The following is a 23,709-nucleotide window of genomic DNA, read 5'->3' as shown; positions in this document are numbered from 1 at the left end:
ACGCTGATATATATAGAATGAAAGTTGATATATATAGAATGAACTTTGATATATATAGAATGAACGCTGATATATATAGAATGAACTTTGATATATATAGAATGAACGCTGATATATATAGAATGAAAGTTGATATATATAGAATGAACTTTGATATATATAGAATGAAAGTTGATATATATAGAATGAACGCTGATATATATAGAATGAACTTTGATATATATAGAATGAAAGTTGATATATATAGAATGAACGCTGATATATATAGAATGAACTTTGATATATATAGAATGAACGCTGATATATATAGAATGAAAGTTGATATATATAGAATGAACGCTGATATATATAGAATGAACTTTGATATATATAGAATGAAAGTTGATATATATAGAATGAACGCTGATATATATAGAATGAAAGTTGATATATATAGAATGAACGCTGATATATATAGAATGAACTTTGATATTTATAGAATGAACGCTGATATATATAGAATGAAAGTTGATATATATAGAATGAACGCTGATATATATAGAATGAACTTTGATATTTATAGAATGAACGCTGATATATATAGAATGAAAGTTGATATATATAGAATGAAAGTTGATATATATAGAATGAACGCTGATATATATAGAATGAACTTTGATATATATAGAATGAACGCTGATATATATAGAATGAACGCTGATATATATAGAATGAAAGTTGATATATATAGAATGAACGCTGATATATATAGAATGAACGCTGATATATATAGAATGATCATGGCCAAGGATTTCCGAACCATTCTGGAGGACCATGTGCATTCAATGGTTTAAACATTGTATCCTGAAGGCGATTCTGTGTATCAGGATAACAATGCACGAAATACAGACAGCAAGACTGGTGAAAGATTGGTTTGATGAACATGAAAGTGAAGTTGAACATCTCCCATGGCCTGCACAGTCACCAGATCTAAATATTATTGAGCCACTTTGGGGTGTTTTGGAGGAGCGAATCAGGAAACGTTTTCCTCCACCAGCATCACGTAGTGACCTGGCCACTATCCTGCAAGAAGAATGGCTTAAAATCCCTCTGACCACTGTACAGGACTTTCTCAAGACGAATTGCTGCTGTATTGGCCACAAAAGGAGGCCCTACACCACACTAATACATTATTGTTGTCTAAAACCAGGTGTTTTAGTTTCATTGTCCAACCCCTGTATGTCAGCTTTCATTCTATATATATCAGCGTTCATTCTATATATATCAACTTTCATTCTATATATATCAGCGTTCATTCTATATATATCAAAGTTCATTCTATATATATCAGCGTTCATTCTATATATATCAACTTTCATTCTATATATATCAAAGTTCATTCTATATATATCAACTTTCATTCTATATATATCAGCGTTCATTCTATATATATCAGCGTTCATTCTATATATATCAAAGTTCATTCTATATATATCAGCGTTCATTCTATATATATCAACTTTCATTCTATATATATCAGCGTTCATTCTATATATATCAAAGTTCATTCTATATATATCAGCGTTCATTCTATATATATCAGCATTCATTCTATATATATCAAAGTTCATTGTATATAAATCAGCATTCATTCTATATATATCAGCATTCATTCTATATATATCAATGTTCAATCTATATATATCAGCGTTCATTCTATATATATCAAAGTTCATTCTATATATATCAGCATTCATTTTATATATATATCAATGTTCATTCTATATATATATATCAGCGCTCATTCTATATATATATCAGCGTTCATTCTATATATATCAAAGTTCATTAAATATTTCCTGTTTGGCTTGCCTATGGCAATATATAGAATGAACTTTGATATATATATATAATGAACTTTGATATATATAGAATGAAAGTTGATATATATAGAATGAACTTTGATATATATAGAATGAACACTGATATATATAGAATGAACACTGATATATATAGAATGAACGCTGATATATATAGAATGAACTTTGATATATATATATAATGAACTTTGATATATATAGAATGAAAGTTGATATATATAGAATGAACGCTGATATATATAGAATGAAAGTTGATATATATAGAATGAACTTTGATATATATAGAATGAAAGTTGATATATATAGAATGAACTTTGATATATATATATATATCTATATATATCTATATACTATATATATCAAAGTTCATTCTATATATATCAAAGTTCATTCTATATATATCAAAGTTCATTCTATATATATCAGGTTTCATTCTATATATATCAAAGTTCATTATATATATATCAAAGTTCATTCTATATATATCAAAATTCATTATATATATACTAAAGTTCATTCTATATATATCAGCTTTCATTCTATATATATCAAAGTTCATTATATATATATCAACTTTCATTCTATATATATCAAAGTTCATTCTATATATATCAGCTTTCATTCTATATATATCAAAGTTCATTATATATATATCAACTTTCATTCTATATATATCAAAGTTCATTCTATATATATCAGCTTTCATTCTATATATATCAAAGTTCATTAAATATATATCAAAATTCATTCTATATATATCAAAGTTCATTCTATATATATCAACTTTCATTCTATATATATCAAAGTTCATTCTATATATATCAAAGTTCATTCTATATATATCAAAGTTCATTAAATATTTCCTGTTTGGCTTGCCATACTTGCCATAATATGTATATATATATATATTTAAAAGTCCACTGTGGCAGTTTGTTGCTGAAAAATGACAGAATTTAATATTACAATTTTAATTTAATAAATGTCTTGGAGTTAGATTTCTATATCAGTTAAACATCCTCTAATCTGCAGTTGCTGCCTTTTCCTATTACAGTAAAAATGACAGGTTTCCAACAATTTCAAAATATAATTGAAAACCTACAGTTACCGTAACAGGTCCTGTACTGTACAAAGATCAATGTCTCTCAACATTTAAGGTACCGTATTTTCCCTTCCCACTAGAAGGGGTGCGTTCTGATCAGAATAAAAGTAGCATGGTTCTGTATGATTTTTCCTCAGGTTCTGAAGAGAAAACAGAACTCCTCAATGCAAATGTGTTTCAGGTTCAAATTATCTTCTTTACATTTCTATAAACCTATATTTGATCCTGGAGTTATTGATAGCTGTCGTGAATGATCATCTCTCACCCCCACATCTCTCTTTCAGAGGGACTACACTGAAGAACAATCATGTGAACATACAATTAAAGGAGAGGTGTTTCTCCACACTAAAGAAATATTATACACCTCTGAAATTAGAATAAACACACAACTTTTTTAACGACCAATAAAATGAATATGTATCTGAGCTATGTGCCTAATTCTGCTGTGTACATCATCATCCAGTGGATCTGACACTTTGTTTCTAAGGAGGCTGCTAGCTCAGGTTCTAGTAATTTCTAAGTTTGACTACTACAACTGGCTGATTAATGTTCAATTATTAACGTGCAATTATTTGTCATTGTACAGTGTACAATGAAATGTGTCTTCCGCATTTAACCAATCTATGGCAGTGAGCACACACCCTAGTGCACTAGAAGCTGTGATAACACACCCAGAGTGTCAGACAGCCATCCCCAGTGCCTGGATTGCAGTTGTGGGCTTGGTGCCTTGCTCAAGGGCCCCTCAGCCATGGATTGAGGGAGGAGGACGGTACTGCTCCTTCATTCACACCACCCCCGATTTTCCTGCTGCTCATGGGAATCGAACCAACATCTTTTCATTCCTAAGCTCTTTTCTGTAAGCCATCAGGCCCCTTCAGCTGATCCAGACTGTAGCTGCACGGCTTGTCTCCAATCTTCAGAAGTTCACCCACATCACTCCACTGCTGCACTCTCTTCACTGGCTTCCTGTAGCTGTCTGCATTAGGTTTACAACTCTCATGCTTGCCTACAAAGCCAAGAACAGACCAGCCCCTTCCTACCTTATGACAATGGTCAAAAGTCAGTCTTTAGCTCAAGCACTTCGAGCTTCAAGTACAGCTCAACTTGACATGTCATCTCTCCAAACACATGGAAAACTAGTGCCAATACTCTTCTCAGTCCTGGCGCCAAGATGGTGGAACAAACAGCAGACTCTCTTACCATGTGCAAATGCAAATTGAAGACCCATCCCGGTGTGACCCACTTAAGAGAGCACAAAGCTAAATGCACACCATACAGACTGTATTTAATTTATACTGCGCTTAAGTCCTTTCGTTCTAGGTATCAGCACTGACCCTTGTTCTGGCAGCATCTGAGGTCAGGGAAGTTTATATTTGTACCTATTATACTAGATAGAATACATATTCTTTCTGAAGGCTAAGCACTTTTGTGAGTTGCTCTGGACTAGGGCATCTGCTAAATGCTGTAAATGTAATTTCTTTCTAATTAAATCATTAATTTCACACACTCACATTACACAGTTCCTCAATATTATACTTGTTTATATCTCAGAATGCCATTAAATCTTCCCAAGATCACACAGCTGATCTATGTCCTTCAGTTCAGATGTGTCCGAGACACATGTAATCATACACCTCCTGCCCTCCCATCCCCTTCTCAAGCATCAGCATTTAGCTTCAATATAAACAGGAAACCCACAACTAGGCCCTTCAGCTCAGGCCACTCTGATGTATAAACTGCTGATCTTAGACCTGTGTAACAAACCCTGTCCCAGTAAGGCTGGGACAGTATAGGCTGTGACAATAAGGACACAAAGCAGAGGTTTTAGATGTCCACTTTGAGCTGGACATTAATTAATAAAAGATGCAGCATTTAATACTGAACCTTATCACCTTTATCGTCCTTCTTTACCTTTACACACACCTTTAGAAAATGACTTCTGACCATTTCAACACATTCCAAATGGGCAGGACATTAAAAGTTTGACCCAGAACCTTTGTCCAAACTAAGCCCTGACCGCTCAAGACCATCAGAAACTGAAGAATAACAAGACAGCAGACAGATGTTCTGCGGAAATGGAGTGGTTAGATGAAAGGGCTATCTCATTAGCACAAGAAAGCAATTTTCCACTGATGTGGACCAATCAGAGGCCAGAACACAGGTCTGCTATAAAAGGCCACTCATCCGCCCATCAGCAACAGTCTCTGAGATGGAGGGATCAAGAGCAGCTGTCTTTTTTTTTATTTATACTATTATTATACAATTATGAGTGAAAGTAATCCTGACATGAAAAAGTGTGCAGCAAAAGACTTAAATGTACACAAAGCCCAAAAACATCCCAGCACATGGCTGTGGAACAGTGTTATTAGTAATTTTGCAATAAGTTTAAAGGACAGAACTAATTTTCCATCATTAGCACTTAACCTGATGCGGCTGAATGACGTTAAATTCCTTTCTCTTCCACTACATAATAATTAGCAGACGTTTGAAATAACTTTACAAAATATCCATTAAATGTGTTCTTACTATTGATGCAAATTATTCACAACTTTCAATTTCCCCTGGGTTTTTACCATTTTAGGAATTGTTAATATTTAAAATTCTGAAGAAAATTTTCCCAGTTTTTGGATTGACATTTTTTCAACATTTCCTTAATTTTGTATAAATCCCACAGTGAGAAATTTAAAAAATCACTTTTCTTCCATATGCTCGATTTAATTTTCTTCATTTTTATACATTAAGAACAGAATAATTATCCACTGAGGGGTTTCTGTCTGTCTATTCTCCATTGCTTTTTCTTCCAATTTCAAAATGCTATAAATTCCCATTTTAATTCACTTGAAGCTATGGCTTTCAAATGTTCTTTTAATGGTCACTTTGATGTTTAGAAAGGTAACTTTTCAACATCTCTCCAAGTTTATATAGATTTTTCTTAATTAATGTAAAAATAAAACTCCACTGAGACATGCAGAAGCTTCTCCTGTCTTACATTTTTAAAGAATGACAGATTTACACTCTTAAAAATAAAGGTGCTACAAAGGGCTTTTTGAGCAATGCTATAGAACAACCAAGGAATGAGGCGCAGGGACTGAAGGACCTATTGTAATTAACAGTAAAATAGGGAGATGAATAGAGCGAACAACACAGAAATGAAAACAGAGGAGCAACACAGAGAAACAGAGGGCTAAACAGAGAACTACTGAAAATAGGCTGAACTTAGCGCTACAAAGCTAAACATAACATAGAAATAAAACAGCATGTAGAAAATATATATAGACCTGGAAACAGACACTTGAATTACCAATCCACCTCACAGGTATTATATAGACACCTAAGACAAGACAACACACACCTGAGAAGTAATCTAGACATGTGACATAGTAACAAGGGAAGGGTGTTCACAAGCAGGAAACGGAACGCGTGTGAGAGTGAAGAAACTTTTAAAGGTTTAGAATTCCACCACTCGATCTTATGGTGCTTTACTTATTTAAACATATTGGGGAAAAAAAAAATGTATGGAACCCAAAATGGTTCTTATATGGCATTGCTCAAAGAACCTTTCATAACATTTTTAAGAGTGTAGAGAAAAAGAGAAATTTTGGTACATTTATTTTTCCCATTGTCCTTGGTTCCAAGTTTCCATACAATTTCAAATATGTTTTATTACTTTGTTTTGCAAGTTTTTTTTTTAACCAAATATGTAATTTAATATATTAAAACGATATTTTGAAGATTCTGAAAGCTTGTTTTTACAAAATTCAGAGTTTTTTTTTTCACATAATTTTTTCCAAAAAATGTATAATTTCTCATTCTATATTTTTATAGCTGGAAACTCCAAAAAAGTTAGCACTTCAGCCTCTATCTATCTTCACTTCCACTGTGATATTTATACCTGCTCTATTATAGTGAAAATGACAATTCCAGAATTTTTTTAAATTTTATAATTTCTAAATTAGAAAATGTACTATATTTGTTGTCTTCTAATTTTATTTATATTTTTTATGGCCTTCACAGGTGTATTGTTCTCATATGTCTCCGGAGAATTAGTGGAGATAAAAGTGAGACCAGGAGACAATATAACTCTCTACAGTGACTGTGTTTGGACGACTGGATTAAGTACAGTTTGGTTTAGACAATGCTCACATGAGAATCAGCCTCCTCTGAAGATTTCATCTGTGGATTTCAGGACATTACTTGAAGATAATCCTCAACACTACTCTGTTGTGTGGAATCCCTCCTATAAAACTCATGACCTTCTGGTGAAGAATATCACTGAATCAGAGCTGGGCCTTTACTACTGCGCTATGCAAGAAAACAAAGTAATCAAAGATGAAAAAGGAGTTATAGGTTCTAAGGATGTTTACTTCCTCGGAAACAGAACCATTCGACTTTCTCTCCTTGGTGAGAGCAATCATTCTGACTTTCCGGTTATTTTTTTGGACTCAAGGTTTGGTTCTTGTACCTTGATTGACATTTGCTGCAGACAATGTTTTTGTCCACAATAAATGTAATTAAACTACATGAGTCACACTGACACATACAGGACTTAAGGGCTTATTACCAACAAATCCGCCAAGAGTCTAACTCTTCTAATTAATGTAGAGCACATTTACACTTAAATATTTATTTATTATGATAATGGCATAAGGTGAGACAATACAAATTGATTTATATAGCACATAATAAAGACAACAAGTGTCAGCCAAAGTGCTGTACAGTAAAATAACCAACTGAAGTAAAAACTATAAACTGAGAAAAGGTTAGATTTCCTATTCTAAGATAGAACTAATAGAGGCATATTTAAAATCATTAAAACAAGCAAACAGGAGAACACAATATTCCTATGAGGATGCCAAGGCAAATAAATGAGTTTTTAAAATTGTCTTAAAAATTTCTAATTTGGTAGAGGACTTATAAAAAATACAAGATTGTTCCAGAGATTCTGTGCAGCAACAAAGAATGCCCGATCACCCTTAAACTTCAGCCAAGAACAAGATTTTTTGCATGCGTCTGAACATATGTGTCACAGACATTGGTCCCAGTGCTTTTGCAATAGTGCTAGTAATTGCACGTTACTATAAATAACATTGTCAGTTTTGTCTTGATTTAATATTAAAAAGCTATTTGACATTGAATAGTTTATATCCCTTAAACAATCTGTGAAGTTGTCAAGTGAGACACTATGCCCTGGTTTAAGTGGCAGATATATTTGCAGATCATCAGCATAGAAATCATACAATTCATATTGTACATAGGAATGTCATAGTTGGAGAAAATCCCATCTTGATGAATATACAGCATAAAATATACGATTCAGCACCATTCTACACTTGCAGTGCTGGAACTCATGTTGTGTGTTTACTCTTTTTGGAAATGTATTCTTTCTGTACACGTGCAAATGTTGAAAAATCAAGAAATCAATGTAAGGGTAGACATACGCCTCATTAAAATCCTTTACCCAACTAATGAATTACATTTTTATCTCATTTTATGTCTTATGTCAGACTCATTCGTCCCATGTGCCAAACCCTCCCAGTCCACTCCCACTCCTCCTGTATCAGACTGTAGTTTCTGCTGGAAACTAATGGTCATTTTGGGTCCAGTGTGTGTTCTGCTCTCTTCAGTTCTCTCCTCCATTTGTGTTTACTGTATCTGCCACAAAATAAACAAAGGTATTTAAACAATACTGATTTTCTCCAATTATTTAGTCTTTAGTCCAAGTTACATGACACTGGGCCAAGGCTTGAGTCTAGAAACCAGGTTATGTGTCTCAATTCTATACCTTTGAATGAGATTGCCATGTTTTTAATTTCCTCTGCAGAACAGTTCCAAGCTACTCAAGAAACTGAGAGACGAAAAAGTCAAAGAAAATTGGAGGTAAATATTACATGTTGTGTAGATTACATTTTAGGTAAAGAAAGATTTCTATCTAAATGTCTTTGTCTACAAATTGTGTTTGTATATTTGAAAATTTGTAAAGGTAAATGATAAAGGAAATGAAGTTTGTTATGCTGCATTGGACCTCCCAAGAACTGGAGAGAACCTGAAGAAGATGACGAAAAACAAGCAAGGGCAAGATTTCAGCACATATTCTGAAATTAAAACTACCAGACGATAAAAAATACTGCGCTTTTAAAAAATCTTGTAAATTTAAATATTGTTGTATTATAACATCAATATTGGGCTTCTTACTGTATTGAAAAATATAAAATTGCAAGATATTGATTTCAGTTTTTAAGAAATACAAAGGTGAAACATATTTGAGATGTTTTCTTCACCTTTTGTTGGTCTTGAAATATTTTACAATTTCATATTTTACATTTTGCATTACATTTTGTACATTCACAATTTTTTTAATTCTGAAAACAAATCCTGCAATGAATGTGTCTGGAAAAGTTTTATGGTGGTCAGAATGTCATGACTTTTGCATTTAAACAATTAGATTTTTATCAAGAAAATCCACTTTCTGTTGTATTTATTCTATGAAATATATATATGAGTACAGTCATTTGCAAACACCATCAACTCTTCATAGCAATCTTCAAATCTCTAAAATTATCCTCCTGTAGCAAGTCACTTTTTTGGAAATTCAAGGTTTTACACATCTTATACAGCAGTGTGTTGTGGCTGAGAAGTTGATCTAGTTTTACAAGAAAAGAGACACATTTGCAGTTGCACGCACACACACAGGAAACACAAATACACACTGGAAACAAACATTCACATCCTGCAACTCAGAAAATTCATAAATACAGTAGAGTGCTCACATACATTAGGATGCCATTGCACTAGATGCTGGTATATTGCTGTGATGATAGAAAGTACTGATTGAAAGCACTGGTCTAGGTTGATGGAACTACATTCAGTACTTTTGGGACAGACTTTGTTGCCAAATCTAATCATCTAACATCAGCACCTGACCTCACTAAGGTTTGTGACAGAATACCATCAAATCTTCAGAGCAATATCCTAGCATCTAGTGTAATGCCTTCCTAATGTAAATGAGAACTCTACTGTATTTACTTGTGTGAGCTTTGGAAGTCTGTCCTGCAGTGCTCCAAACCACCAGACCACAGAAAGTCAACACATTCATTCATTCATTATCTGTAACCCTTATCCAGTTCAGGGTCACGGTGGATCCAGAGCCTACCTGGAATCATTGGACACAAGGCGGGAATACACCCTGGAGGGGGCGCCAGTCCTTCACAGGGCAACACACACTCACCCATTCACTCACACCTACAGACACTTTTGAGTCGCCAAACCACCGACCAACGTGTGTTTTTTGACTGTGGGAGGAAACCGGAAACTGTCTGAATACCATCAAATCCTCAGCAATGTTCTGACGTACAATCTAGGCCTATGTTGGAAATGTATGTTTCTGTTTGGTTTATTTCCTCAGGTTCTGGAGAAGATTAGAACTCCTTACTGCAAATATGTTTCAGGTTCAAACCTTCTTCATTTGAGCTCATTATTGGTACATCATTAACACAAAGGTCTTTTTTACCTCTTTATCCCACGCTTGGCATTGACCATGGTGACCTTAGGATCATGTGCATCTGCTTTAAAACGTCTCGATCTGTTTGACCCATTGTGCCTGCAATAGGTGTAACTTAACTCTTTAGAAAAGGTTTCTAGATAGTTTTGGATATAGAAAATAGTTTCTTAGTTATTGTTGCATGCCATTCTGTCTCTCTCTCTCTCTCTCTCTCTCTCTCTCTCTCTCTCTCTCTCAGGGTGTCTGTATTAAAGAACATCTGTGTGAACATAGAATGAAGGGAGAGTTGTGTCTCCACACTGAAGTTTATTACAAACTTCTGACATCAGAATAAACACACACACGCAGGGAACCCACAATGAGAACCTTGATCTCAAATCACTTATGTAGCAATGTACACTAATTCATTCATTCATTCATTGTCTGTAACTGGTCATCCAATTCAGGGTTGCGGTGGGTCCGGAGGCTACCTGGAATCACCAGGCACATAGGCAGTGTCTACCCTACATGATACAGGATCTATTATGAATGATTCAGTATCTGCCCTACATTATTCAGTGTCTAATGTGTATGATTTGGGATGTAATAGTACAATAGTGCACGGTGCAATAATAACGAATACAACATTTCAGACCAGTATTTTATTCTTTTACACACACACACAGAGTGAGTCATGGAAATATCCGTGGTTAAATTTAGTCGCCTCATATATACAGAGATAAGCAGAAAGTACTTTCTGTTTCTGGAAAAAAGGACAACTAACCACAACACACACACACACACACAGGAAACCCACGGCTGAGACGTTGCAGATCAGACCACTCACAAAAAAACCCACTGTCTTTCAAGAAACATTTGCTGCTTATAATCAAATGAGACAACATTTTTAATTGACCACCCCCCACCCCCACCCTCAATTCTTCACAACTCAGGATCCCTCAGAACTTTGGATCTTTCTCAGAACTGCAGTGACACTGACATGCTGGTGGTGATTTGTTATTTGTGTTGTGCTGGTCCGAGTGGAACAAACACAGCAGTGCTGCTGGAGATTTTAAACCCTTTATCCACTTACTGTCCACTCTCTTAGATGTAATGTCAGAGACAGTAGCTAATGTGCAAGCTGTACAGTTTGTGTTGGTCATCCTATAGTCTCACCTCTAAACAGAGAGAGAGAGAGAGAGAGAGAGAGAGAGTGGAAACCTTTGTGGTCGATGAACAGAAACGTTTTCAGGTTCTCAGAAAAGCGACAACAGAAAAAACAAGTGCAAAGACCATTGTACACATGCCGACTCACCACCACAAACACACACACACACTGCAAAGTTAACATCCTGCTGTTATCTGATGAATACCAGAGACACTGGCCTTGACCTTACACATATTCAGTCAGACATCAGACCTTGCTCTGACCTATCTGTTGTTGACCTGTATTCAGATCCCTAAGATTTTCAAAACAGCTTCATCACTTCATCAAAAATATGGAGCTATATCAAAGCAACCTATTCTGGAACTTATTCCATGGAGTTCCATGTCAGGCCCATCCAAGAGGCTTTCAGTAGAAAAGCCTTGAAGCTTTTCCAACTCAGCCCAGTGGTTGGAAGTATTCAATGTGGAGTCTTCACTCTATTTCCTCTGTGGAACTTCATCCTCCAAATCATTGCAAGGTGTTCCATAACTTTCAGAACCTTAACTCCTCCTAACGGTGTTCATCACTCCAAATTCCTTAAAGGCTAAGCACCACTTAATGGACCTCCATGAATATTTCACATTATTTTAGTTACTGACATATATAAGTATGAAATAAAATGAAAATATCATGCTTAACTTGCTTTAAAACTGACAATTTTATTAAATTGACGGAAAAAAACCGAGCTTGCTACAGAAATTCTTGAACGCAACCGCGTGACGTCACTGGTGGACAACAGCTGAACAACGCCGCGTTAAAACACCGTTATGACTGACTGTTATGACAGTATCTAGCTGATAGCTAAATAACAAACATTATTCATGACAATAGCCTAGTAATCAGCTAAACTCAAATTTAGAGGTACCGTTATTCTTGTAAATGTGATCGAAGTCTAGCTCGAATTTATCCGACACTATAAACCTCCGTAATGCAGCCGAGTATAATCTGAGCCACCGAGTTTAGCAAGTCAAGCTAACGTTAACTAACACCAACTAAAACAGGCGAAGTGAGTGTACTTACCCTGTTTACCTCCATGTATACAGAGGCTCTTGAACACCTTTTGTTAGTTCCTTACATGCCCATATTGTTGGAAAAGCGCCAGTGAAATGAGCACTACAGATAACGGAGTGAGTGGATGGTCCTTTCCAAAGTGCCCATTTAAAGTTGACAAATTTAGTCCATTTTCTGGATATTTTGGGATCTTTGGGCCATTTGTGCACAGATGTCCCACTGTACATTGAATTATTGCAGCCAAAAACAACACCTTTTCGTCATTTTGCATTAAATTAAGTGCAAATTCTAGAGTTGTTGTCCACCATGTACGTCACAGGCAAGACGCGTATTAGAGTTTCCGAACACCACTGGGGATGAGAGGGATCAACGGTCTTTTAAACCTTATTTCTTGAATTAGTAAGAAATAACATGTTTTCTGACTATCAATAAACACAAGTTAGGAACTTATATTCCACTGTATTTATTTGTTTGACACTTTCATATAGCTGGTGCTTGGCCTTTAAGGAGGTTCTCTACAGAACCAGGAAGGGTTTCAGTATTGCTAAAAGTCAACGAACCATTGTTTGATTCTCTTAATATAATATTTCTGGCTATGGGTAAAATGTGCAAAATTTAATTTAAATATTTATTCCATTGTATGTTATACATATATTTCATTATTCCTGTGATGTATATAAAGACTAATTTTGCTTTCACAATCATAGATTTCTTCTCCTCCCGTCAAAGCAGTAACTGGGGAAGAAGAGGAAGAGATTAAAACCAGAAGAGGCTTTGTGCTGTGACCTGGATGCTACAAGACATGATTGTTCCCATGAGACCCAGCCCTCTCTGGTTATCTTGGTCACTGAGCTGGTCCATGGTGATGACCATCATTACCATTCCAAGTGGGACATCACAAGAAAAAAAATGTTTTACTGATCAGGAACATATCAGAACCAGAAGAGGTCTTTACTACTGCACCATTTACAAGAAAACCCTCACTGATATATATGGCACTGGAAATCAGGAAAACGCACCTCTCTCTGAAACAAGTCTAATGTTGGGCTTGAATAACATTGTAAACCCCATAGTTGTACAAGACTGAATCAGTTAATAGTGGGATTCTACATTGATAAATATATCAAAGGTTATTTTGATGTTAAAAATAAGTATATATGCATCATACCTTATATAAATGATTATATATATTCTATTAAGTCTAATTAATTACCTCAGAATCGGAAGCTAATTATCAGTAGTGGACAGTAATGAGGTAAATGGAATTTTTACTTAAACTTTTTCTGTATTTTACTGAAATATTTCCATTTAGGGAGACTTTTTACTTTAAATCCACTACATTTCAAAGTCAAAAATCTTACTTCTTACTCCACTACATTATGAAAATTTGCCATCATTGCCAGGAGAACAACGTATATGTTTGGAGTGCTAAAACAAGCAAACCAAACCAGTTTTTTTCTGCCTAGAATCAAACGATAAGACATATACGTGAGTATTTGAGACTGTAAGTAATCATTTGGTTAAGTTCTTAGAACAGTTATGAAATAACAAAATGATTTTAACCATTTAATTAGAATCAGCAGTTTACGGATCTGTACATGTCATTCATCACTCCAAACCGAGAGAGAGAGAATTAGTTGCAGGTTTATTTAAAAGGGTTTAACAATTTACTTGAAGCGAGATCAAAACCAGAACTATTCCAAAACCTGAAAATCAGTTCAGTGAGATAAACAGGTCCAAAAGCCAAATTCAAATAACAAAACAGAACATCAAGCAAAATGTCAGAAAAACTAAAAACATATTTAAGAAACAGATGGCTCAGAACTGCAGAAGTAGTTCCAACAAGACAGAAGTGCGAGACGGAACGTCATGGAAATGCGAAGGAACCATACTAATTACATGTGTAATATCTGACTGAGCGGCCAAAAGTAAATATGACAGTTTTTCAGAGACATTTGGTAATCAAGCACAGGGTAAACAGGGTAAACTATTTAGGCCCAAACACAGATTGTCACTTTCAGGTGAGTAATCCATAATGGAAACTGTAGCTACAGCAGTTAATGAAGTAGGAGCGTGAGATGAGGCAGAAAAAGAGGGTACATTAGCATAATGATCATGGTATGGTTTCAGAATGTTAATACGACACACACGGGTTTCCGACGCATATTCGGAGTAGTGAGTATATAGTTTGTGGGGAACAACTTCTCTGGTATTTCACAGGTGCCTGAAAATCCTGCCTGAACCCAGTAGACTCCTGCGCTGTGTCGCGGATAGCAAACAGGAGAAAGGGAATACCTTCATCCCATTCTCTTGATCAAAGCAGTATGTTCTCAGCATATTTTTAAAAGTTTGATGAAAATGCTCGAGAGCACCCTGGGACTCAGTGTGGTGTGCACTAGACACGACGTGTTTAATATTTATTTTTGCACAACCTGAGGAAAAAAATTTAGACATAAAATTAGTACCCTGGTCAGACTGAATATAATTTAGTAAGCCAAAGGTGGTGCAAAATTTAATTAAAGCTTTAATTACAGATCCCTCAGGGAACTGATTAGCAGCACACATAGTAGTATCGAGTAGCAGCACACAGTGTCAGAAGGTAAAGTTTCCGGAGTTATTTTTTTTGGCAATGGACCAACACAATCAACTATCAAATTTTCAAACACCTCTCCATTTAAAATATGCTGCAATGTTTTCCTAATCCCTAGATGACCAGCAAGGGGGGTGGTCATGAACTAATGATAAAATGTGTGACCGGTAAGGATACAGAACTACGATCTGGTGAACATCATCACATTCACAGTTGGAACTAGAGGGAACCCAGGACCTCATCAATACACCCTCCTCACTAAAATACAGATTTTTACCACTTAAACAACATGTTTGGTCTGTGACTGCTCCAAAACATTTATCTAGAGTATAGTCAGATTTTGGAGCGGAGATTAATGCAGTTTAAGTTATCGGATCTGATAACTCTAAGAACTCCAAGTTCAATTCCTTGCACCAAAATGTAACTACAGAATAAATGACTGATCTGCACCAGTGTCTCTCAAAATTTTTATAGGCTGTCTATCCTGTTAAATCTGTTCCAACGAGAGGGTAGAACAAACTTCTTGGGCCTTCTCCACTAATTTACAATGTAACAACAAGCAGTACACTCAAAAATAGTGAAATAAGTGTCCACTTCATTCTCTCTAAATGCAGGAAAAAGACTGATTTGCCGAGTGACATCAAAGTGTTCTGAGCTACTCACGGCTGTCGAGTGTGTTGGAGAGTGTACTGAAGACTAGGGCATGTGCACTTGTGGAGAAACAGCCAGAATGAGCTGGAGGGGGACAGGCCTGACCCCTGCCAAGCTTAACTTTATCAATTCAAATCAGCGTCAATCTGCAACGCTCGCAGATGAAGACTTTTGGCTTCACGCTCTTGAATTTTAATTTCCAACTCCAACTCCTTCAGCTGGACATCCAGACAGGGATCAAATGCAGGAGACTCTGCATCAGATCTGCACAGCTGAGTGTCTGTGACATCGACGACCCCCGCCGCTTCCACACCCAGAACAGAATATGAAGTAACACCCAGGGAAGTTTCCCTTTCAGGTAAGATCCATTTACTAATGAGCTCAATCTCCAATAAATGCTTTATTTCATATTTTGGAGCAGAACGGGAAACACTAAAAAATATCAGCCACCAAAAGCAGATCATCGCTACGCCACAGATCAAAACTTTCTAAGGTAGGCTCAAGTGCAAACGCAACTAAGTCAAATCTAGCCATGTCAACCACTACTTTCCGACCCACCCACAAAAGAGAAAACCACCAGCCAGAACAAAGAAAAAGAAAAGGAACGAGCCCCTAAATATGTTACAACCTGGTCTAGATCAGACCACAACACAAAATAAAATGAGGACAATACTGACTGACAGTGTAATATTGGCAAAAATAATACTACAACTGGGACAATCTTTATGAAAATGTATTGTTGGTATTTTTACCATTAGTGAACAACAAACAAACCCCACACTAACCACTTTAGGTACACTAACTAACCTGTGCAGGAAGACATAAAACAAAGACACAGTGCTAACCTTACTCCCTTGCTACAGATAAACAAAGACAAAACCCCAGTTCCACAACAAAACACAAACAGAGCACAACCGAGCAAATAAACAGTCTGGTGTGGAAATCTTCCTCTGTGTGAGGTAAACACAGTGGAAGGGTGAAGCCAAACCATGGACACAGATTCAGGCGTCTGGCATAAGCAGTCAGGAACTCTATGTAATATTTTTACCTTAAAATTACAGCATTAATTATTTTGATGCTTCACTGCACTGTAATAGGGAGAATAGAGCCTTTGTCAATGAAAATCTTGGCTCAGCACTGCAGAAAATGCACTTTTGGATGAGGATAGGGACATTTTTCCATGTGTTCATGTTTTTTAAAGACATCTCTATTTTTCCTTTGTTTAAACTTACCTACTGTCCTGGATGTCTTAGAGATTCTGTACTGAAACCTGTTCTAAACATGGCCACCCTATGGGGGCAACCTGCTCTATGGATCATAAACTGATTAATTCAGGGACAGCAATGCTATGACTTTAACACCTCATTTATGTAGTGCTTTATAAGTGTATTTAAATGTAAGAGAGAGAGAGTGGCTGTACAAGAGTTAATACTGGACTGAAATGACACAGCAGTGAACAGAATCAGACATGAGAACACAAGTTGGAGTAATGTGAGTCTACATGCAGGTAGGGGGAGCTCAAGAGACAGAAAAGCTTATTCTTACATATTGTTTTTAAACTGTTGTTACATGCCAGAGAGGCACTGTTTGTTTTGTTTTCTCCCTCTACTTTCTTTCACTTCCTCTCTCTCTAGCTTGTTGCCTGTTCAGTCAATGGGGGAATTGTTTTCCAAGACTGCTGTCCTGATCCTTCAATAGGATAAGCTGTTCACCTGGAAGAGGTGGGTCCTCTTGGTTATAAAGCCAATCAAGTGGAACAATAGGGGGGGGAGAAGCTTTTTGCTTTTGTGATACTTGGATGCTGCTAACTTATGATTTGAGGCTTGTTGCTGTTAGCTTATGTTTACAGATGTTGCTGCTATCTTGTTTGATGATCTTTGCTGCTAGTTTGTTTGAGGGTCTTTGCTGTTAGTTCAAATTGAGGTTATTGTTGCTGTGATGATTGTTGAAGTTAATTCACTAGCTAGAGTTTAAGGCCTAGTTGTGCTGCTACTAACTTAGCGTTAGCCTAGTTTCACTTTAGCTATTTTAAAACTGTTGATTGCTCTTCCCTTGTTAAATCTCTCTACCACCACTACTGGTGTGGACAGGCAAGTACAGGCACCTGTACATTCCATTTTAGGAGAAACGCTGTATATATACACTAGGTAAGGGGTGAGTGCCTGTATTTTTGGGGTAGGTTAGTTTTATTTGCTAGTAAATTTATATTGTTTTTCTTTTGTTTGGCACTATCCACAGTCCACCCAGTAGTGGTTGGTTGGTTTTAGCATTTGAGATTTTACTTCTACTTTACTTCTACTTCTCATATTACTGCTATAACTATTACAGCTTAATTTGCATTGTTGTATTTTTAAACCATTATCATACTGCTACTGCTGCTTTATTGTATGTTGTACTTCACTTTTCACTTTAGATAAAATCTGAAAAGAGCACTTTGTTGTCTGGTTCCCTCACTTCCACATGTTACACCTGTCCCTTGATACCCCTATGCCATCTTACCAAAAAGAGGGTGGGGTGTAACAACTGTCTACAGACTGAAGATGATGGGGTTTGCTATGCATCGCTGGACATCCTGAACAAACAGAAATGAGGGAATAGGAAAAAAGTGGAGATCACTAAACTCTGCACATACTCATGTCCAGTATTTAGAACTGGGTTTAAATGTTCTGAGGAGGGTTTCCAAGGGTATCAACTGGTTTTAGAAAAGTCTGTACACTTTTTTTTTAATTTAGAGGCTGGAATATTTCCTGTAATTATTTGATGGTATTTGGTCATTATTTGTGAGGTGATGCACTGATCTTGAAGGACCATTTCTGGAACCCAATATTCTCATTGCTCTACAGCCTAATGCTGAATGTTATACCTCATATACCTCAACGCATGGTGACCTTAAAGTAATAATGGGTGTACAATAGTGTTTAAATTCATTGATAATGAGGAGGGTTCAGAACCCTTTAGACTTGTTGTAGTGTATGTCAACAATAACTCATTGCCCAATACTCATTGGAAGTTAATATAATTTGTTTTTGAATGAAAACCTCATTGTTCTTAAACACACTGACTGTAACAAACAGGAGCCTGAACAGAGCTGGATGTAAATGCTCAGTGAATGTATATTTTTCCCCATAACTCATGATACATATGATCAAAAGGTTTAGCATTTAATATCACACAGAAATCAAACAGACAGGTTAACAGAAACAGACACTCAAAAAAAGAGAAATAAGAAGAATAAATACTCTCTCAGTGCATCCAACAATAAAATCTTTCATAAATAAAAACTTTTTTACACAGTGAAAAGAAACATGACATCATAGACAAACTCAAATTCCACTTAGACAATATCACAAAGACTTTATTTGTACTAAAAATGTAGTCTCCTAATAAATACTACATGAACATTATTTAGCTGGAGGTTTCAGACACTTCAGGAGGTTTTAACAGAATTTCAAAAGATTACTGGCATCATCACTAATTTGAGAAAAAATTTTAGGGTCATTCAGTCATGACCTGTCCATGGTGCTGAAACATCAGTCTGCTGTGAAAAAAGTTATGACTTTGTCCCATTTGTTCCCCAATTTTTTTCCCAAACAGAAATGGTAACAGTAACTGGCTTAACCGTAAAAACAAAAATTCCAATACTTAAAATGGCTTAAGGAAAAATATTAACTATGGAGACAGTGACTCATGAATGGTGAAATCATTCATAGATATCCCTTCACTCAATACATTTTTTTTACACATTGGCCAAAACCTTTTGGAAAAATAGAAACTATGAGGCATCAAGGGACCTTAAATGGTTAATTATCCATAGAGACATGACAATGATAACTTGCTAAATTTTCTTTGAGTAGTTCTTACTATATTATACAGTAATTTAGTCAAATTCTTATAAATGCTATTTCAGATTGCTCTCAAAAGAAAGGCAGAAAAAAAGAGAAAAAGCAAAATAATCATCTTTGAAATTCAATTATAAATAAAATAATATATAAACCAATTCACTCCTAAGCATTTATACAAGTATTAGTCAAAATTGTTTGATTGAACAGCATCTGAAAAGAAGAGTTTCTGACAACGAAACCTGTGAATGCATTGCATATTTTCCATAAATACGATTGCCTCTCTATAAACACAATGTATTGTTGCACGAGGACAATGGGGCTAAACCTGCAGGGTGTGAGACAAGATTGAGAAGAGGTGGCACAGTGCAGTGAATATGATGAAAATAGGTCACAAAGCAGTAGTTTATGATTGTCTTAATGGAGTGATGGCTTTTGTATACAAAAAGTCCCAGGCTGGAGGAAGTATCTGAATTGTCATGTGTATGGAAGCATACAGTCTGGGTTCTTGGTTTGGACTTTGTATTTTTCTTTCATTTTGAATGTGAGTTTGTTTCCCCATTTACATTTACTTTTATGCATTTGGCAGACGCTTTTATCCAAAGTGACTTACAAAAGAGGATCTAACATTCGAACTACAGCACATTTGGTTTTGATGCCAGAGTTCTTTTTTTAAACCTTTGTAAATGCATGCAATATTTACTTCACCAAATCTGATTAAAAAAAAGCAGCTTCACAGAATCGTGATAAGACAAAGTTTTGCCATGAAGTGTAAAACTGTAAAAATTGTAAAAATCCCGTAGAGGATTTACATGCTTTTTGGTAAGTTTCAATATCTGGTGAGCCTATCAAAGACCAGTGCAGTAATCCAATTCTGTAACCACTGACCTGGTTACTTGAGTACTTACTCATTGTTTTATCTTTTATGAATTAGCTTTGATGATTTTACAGTTGACCAGTTCTGACCTCAGAATAAGTGCTGAACATCGAGTTCTCCATTCTCTTCTTTTTCTTCTTCAGACTTTTTTTTCCTCCATTTGGGATTTCCAATGAGGCGTAACAAATTTCATCATCTCCCATCTGCAATGAATTCCAAACATATATCGAAATTCAAAACAAATACTGCAGTGAAGAAGATCCCTAATCAAATCTAGTTAACTCTACTACCACAGTGAGAAAGAACCCCACTCAGGCCTAGTTTAGACTCAACTGGGGAACCTTCATTCTTGTTTTATTTCCTCTCAGTGTTTCTTCCTCTTGTTTTTGTGGCAGGGTCTTTTTTATGGCAGATTCTGCCTTAACTCTATTCTAACAACAGAAATTTGGACTGCTAGCATTTCTGCTAACTCTGCATAGCCCTTGTAGGTATTGTTTTTATGACACACAGTGTATCAGAATGTAAACTACATTAAACACTGACATAGTTCTTGATTCGTGAGGAAATGGGTAACCCTGAATGTTTCCATGAACCACAACAGCAAAGTTTATAAAGTCTGTGATGGCTATGAGGGACAATATTCATATATAACTGAATGTCTTCCATTACCTCATCAGATGTTCTGCTTTTCTGAGCCTGTTGTATTTTATTCCTGCACTCCTGGCAAGCACCAGCTCCTGCTGAAACAAGACATAGAAGATGGTGGCATAAGAAAGACTTCTGATCATTTAAGAGAGTTATTAAAAATAATGAATAATTGAGAGACACAGAGAGAGAGAGAGAGAGAGAGAGAGAGAGAGAGAGAGAGAGAGAAAGGAGGAATAGAATATACCTTTGTTCCTTTTGTGGCAGATGTAGTATACACAGATTGAGGAGAGCATCCAAGAGACAAGAACACACACAGGACACACACTGACCAACAGCTTCCAGCAGGAACTACACTGAGGAACTACAGGGTGAGTGGGAGTGGTCATGGGCATGGACTGGGGCAGGTTGACAGAAGGGACTAAAATGAAAGGAAAAGGAGATTGCCATTCCTTTATGACTAAATATTGCTTACCCTCCAGCTACTGTTTCCTGCTTCAAACTAACCCTCTGTCTACCCTCCGTTACTGACTTCATGAAGTTTAAATGAACACTAACTATTTATTTATTAAGCATTATCATTACTTTATTACTTTCAGGATCCATTCTATCACCACTAAGATTAGATCAGTACATCCTTGTCACTGTCATCTTTGGCTGTTCACAGGTGAGTTTCATGTTTTATGTCTGCTGTTCCTTTTTATTACTGGAATTGTGTAAAGCTGCTTTAGGACACCATATGAATATATTCTGCTATTTTAATGCAGCCATTCAGACACATCTGTTGCTGAATCATGTGTTGAGCTGTGCACATATCATTGTTAAAATCCCCATGGAAAGGCACTGACCAATAGAAAGAGACGCTCAGGAGCAGCTAGACATAAGGCTAATTTCATAACAGCCAGGGTCACTAGTGCCTAGAGTCTAATGGAAATGTATAAAGAGGTCCATTGGGAACATATTTGAATTGGTATTTATACATCAGTACCTGACTTCAGTCATGTCAAATTCTCACAGCAATGTATCTTTCTCTTGTGTAAAGTTTCCCAGCAATTTAAAGGACTCAAGAGTTTAATTCATTTCAGAAAAAAATATTGTTACAATATGTAGGTAATTATTGTGTCACAGACACAGCATAAGAGAAACACTTCTGTTTGCGAGAAGCTTTGTTAAAAGCAAACAAAGTAAAAAATGTCAATAAAAGTCAATAAGCAGGAATTTAGGAATCTTACCATAAAGAGAGAGTCGGATGGTTCTATTTCCATTGTGATAAACGTCATTAGAAAATATAATTCCATTTTCATCTTTGATAACCTGCTTTTCATGTAGAGCACAGTAGTACAGGCCCAGGTCTGATACAGTGACATTATTTACCAGAAGATCATGAGTTTTATTGGAGGGATTCCACACAAAATCATAATGTGGAAAGCCATCTTTCATCAAGTTGCTATGTGTTATAATAAGAGGAGGTTGATAGTTACATGAATAGGTTTTAAACCAAACCGTAATTAATCCACTTTTCCAAACACAATCACTTTTGAAAGTGATGTTGTCTCCTGGTCTCACTTTTATCTCCACTTCAGCTCCTGAGACACCGGAGAACAACACACCTGCAACACACCAGCCAAAGTTTACATGAAAAAAAAGGACAAACAGATCTTTGAATGTTCAAATTGCTGCTATTTTAAGGTGTAATTTATTGCCGAACTACTTTGTAAAATTTATCTAGAAAAGCATTGGCCAATATAATGGAAATATATAAGATCAACATGTCCAATGGGTTGAGTGGGTTACAGAAGTAAATCATCCAATTAACCTTTGGCAAAATAGTGTGAAAATCAAGATCATTGGTGTCTCTCTGGAATCAAACTAAATCTACAAAATTAAAGTGTACTTACAGACGAGAGGAAAGAGAGCTGCTCTTGATCGATCCATCACAGAGACTGCTGCGGAGAGGTTGATGACGCTGAGGGTCCTTGTAGCAAGGGGCTGAGCTGAGATTTGATTGGTCCACTTCAGTGGAAAATTTCTCGTAATCTACATCATCAGTGTTTGTCTGGTCTGAATGTAACCACATGAGGAAACAGCTCCAGCCAATCACATTTTTAGAAAACCTGCAACGTAGATATTTCTCACAACTCACTGGTCCATATAAATGGAAATATATCTGGTCAATTCTGAATGTCTTATGATCAAACTGAGTGACAGGGTAAAGAGGATAAAGGGGTCGTTGCTAAACCAGCTTCCTGTTTACATTCAAAATGAAAAGGCGTAGTTAATTTGGCCTTTCTAAAGAACATTGACATATTCACAGTGCTATGCTGTCACTCAGTACAAAGTTTCACTACAATATTTTTTGTATTTGTATTGTATTTTAATTTTAATTTTAGATATTAAAAGAGAATATAATCTCTATGGGACAAATCCTTCAGAGTAGAGTATCCTTCATGTAGA

The sequence above is a fragment of the Hoplias malabaricus genome, chromosome 2 (genome assembly GCF_029633855.1).
Source record: "Hoplias malabaricus isolate fHopMal1 chromosome 2, fHopMal1.hap1, whole genome shotgun sequence".
In the NCBI taxonomy this organism is placed as follows: Eukaryota; Metazoa; Chordata; class Actinopteri; order Characiformes; family Erythrinidae; genus Hoplias; species Hoplias malabaricus.
The sequence above is the reverse complement of the archived record's forward strand: the minus strand, read 5'-3'. Positions refer to the sequence as shown.